Below are 2,488 nucleotides of genomic sequence, written 5' to 3'. Positions count from 1 at the left end.
CGTTGTATTAAGACAATCATTTTCCTTTTTGAGAGAGGGTTGGCTTTTCGAAGCAGTAATGAAATCGTTGGGTCCAAGGACAAAAACAACCTGTAAAGAATTGATTAACTTGTAAGGCAGGCATGTTCTTGACCTCATCAAGGATGAAATTTCTAAGGCAAGGTACTTTCAGTCTCCGTAGATTCTACTCCAGATGTTACGCATTCTGATCAGGTATCCATTGTTTTACGCTATGTCAATATGGTAGATCACCAGCCCGGGGAGCGCTTTTTGACATTCATCAACATCTCCAGCCACACATGACAGAATCTTGCAGATACGTTGCTCCAATGCCTAGGGGAGCAAGGCATCGACTTTGAGAAGTGTTGTGGCCAGACACACGACAATGCCAGTAACACTTCTGGGAAATACACTGGAATGCAGACAATTTTGAAATATAAATCTTGTGGATCATATTCCGTTCGCAGGCCACTCTCTCAATTTATTTGGTTAATCAGCTGTAGATGGCTGTGTAGAAGCTGTGTCTCTCTTTCAGTTCCTGCAGCGTTTGTATTCATTTTTGTTGCATCAACATATCGTTGGAATATTTTATTACAACACTTTGAGGAAAATCCTGAATGTCTTGTCCCAAAACACCCATCGGATACCCGGTGGTCTGCCCGGGCTGATGCGACAGAAGCAGTCTTCAGGGGCTACAGACAATCCAAAGTGCTCTACAAGTACAAGAGATTGCAGAAGTTATTGACCTGAATGGTCTCACAAAGCACAAAGCTGGCGCTCTTGCAAGTTATATGGACACCTTTGAAGTTATTTTCAAGTGTGAACTTTAGAATGACATTTTACATCGCTTCAATTGCTGTAGTAACTATTGAACTAAGCCCGGCCATTGAATTGTTAAAAAGTTAAGACACATATATAGGTAGGTGTCGAGAAAAGTTTGCCTATTACCATTTCAAGGCAAGTGACCGATGTGGAAGCAGCAATATATAAATCAGACAGTCGGAGAGCACGTGTACACAGGAAAACAGTAGATGACGGAGATGCCGCAAGTGTGATGGATGAAATGTCGGGTCATGAGAAATTCAAAGTGAATACATTCTTGGTTATCATAGACCAACTGAAAAGTTCCCTATGCAAACGAATTGACGCCTATTCAACAGCAGTGCAGAGGTTTGGTGTTTTAACAGAGTATAATTCAATATCAGCTGAAGACATCAATGCTGCAACATAAGCACTTGTTAATGTCTGTCCACATGACCTCTCTCCTCACTTTCCAATGGAATTTATACAGTGCCTATGATAGGTGAAAGAGCAAGTATATCTGGATAATGCAACTGGAAGTGCTCAAAGCTTTTTCAAACTCTTGCATAACACTGGTGTCCACTCAGCTTTTCCAGACAGCGAGATAGCATTGCGGATGTACCTGTCTCTAATGTCAACTAACTGCACTGGCGAAGGTTCATTTTCGCAATTGAAACGCTTTAAAGACACGTTCAACCATGTCTCAGCAGAGGCTAGGGATGCTTGCATTTCTTTCAATTGAAAGCGATTTACTGCACAACGTTGACATTAACAAAGTCGTTGATGAATTCGCTGTTGCAAAAGCACGCAAAATGGCAATCTAGGTAGAAAAATAATAATGCATAATTTTACTCTGTTGTGAGACCTTAGTTACATTATCCTACAGGTATGTTGTCCATATTCCATACTGTCATACTTTGGACTGCATAACAGACAGACACACGCACAGACAGACCGTGCTTTGTCTGTAGTTTTGAATTTGCACGTGTGTGTGTGTGTGTGTGTGTGTGTGTGTGTGTGTGTGTGTGTGTGTGTGCGTGTGTGTGTGTGTGTGTGTGTGTGTGTGTGTGTGTGTGTGTGTGTGTGTGTGTGTGTGTGTGTGTGTGTGTGTGTATGTGTGTGTATCTAACTTTCTCAGGCCACTCAGTGAAGTGTGCCTTGGGGCCAGCTGGGTCTTAATCCGGCACTGCCTTCAACCACCCAATCTGAGGGTGTATCTCTTAAACTGCTTCAGAACGTCAAATCCATGCCAAACAATATTATATACCTTACATAACCCGAACGTTAAAATCGGAGGTCACATCGTTTTTAACTGTTCTAAGACGTGAAGCTCTTGCAATGTTCTACCGTCCTTGTATAAACGGGACGTTAAAATCGGAGGTTATATCTTTTCAACCTTTTAATGAGATTAAACTGCTGCCATACTATACCTACCTTACCTAAACTAATCACTGAAATCATTTGTCGAGGCAAAGTATCCTTGTTGTGGTCTCAGGCCAGACATATTTGGCACTCTACATTAAACACAAAGTTGGATATCCATTAGAGCAAACTGTTCCCATCATTATGCAGTCATCATGTGTTTGGCATGGTGGTGAAATCAGACCATGGTCACAAAAATGAAATGGGGGAAACCGACATTTTTCCGCCTGATGGATACGTTTTTAACAATTTGTGTTTTCGGCTC

Source organism: Aplysia californica, unplaced genomic scaffold (assembly GCF_000002075.1).
Source record: "Aplysia californica isolate F4 #8 unplaced genomic scaffold, AplCal3.0 scaffold00082, whole genome shotgun sequence".
In the NCBI taxonomy this organism is placed as follows: Eukaryota; Metazoa; Mollusca; class Gastropoda; order Aplysiida; family Aplysiidae; genus Aplysia; species Aplysia californica.
The sequence above is the reverse complement of the archived record's forward strand: the minus strand, read 5'-3'. Positions refer to the sequence as shown.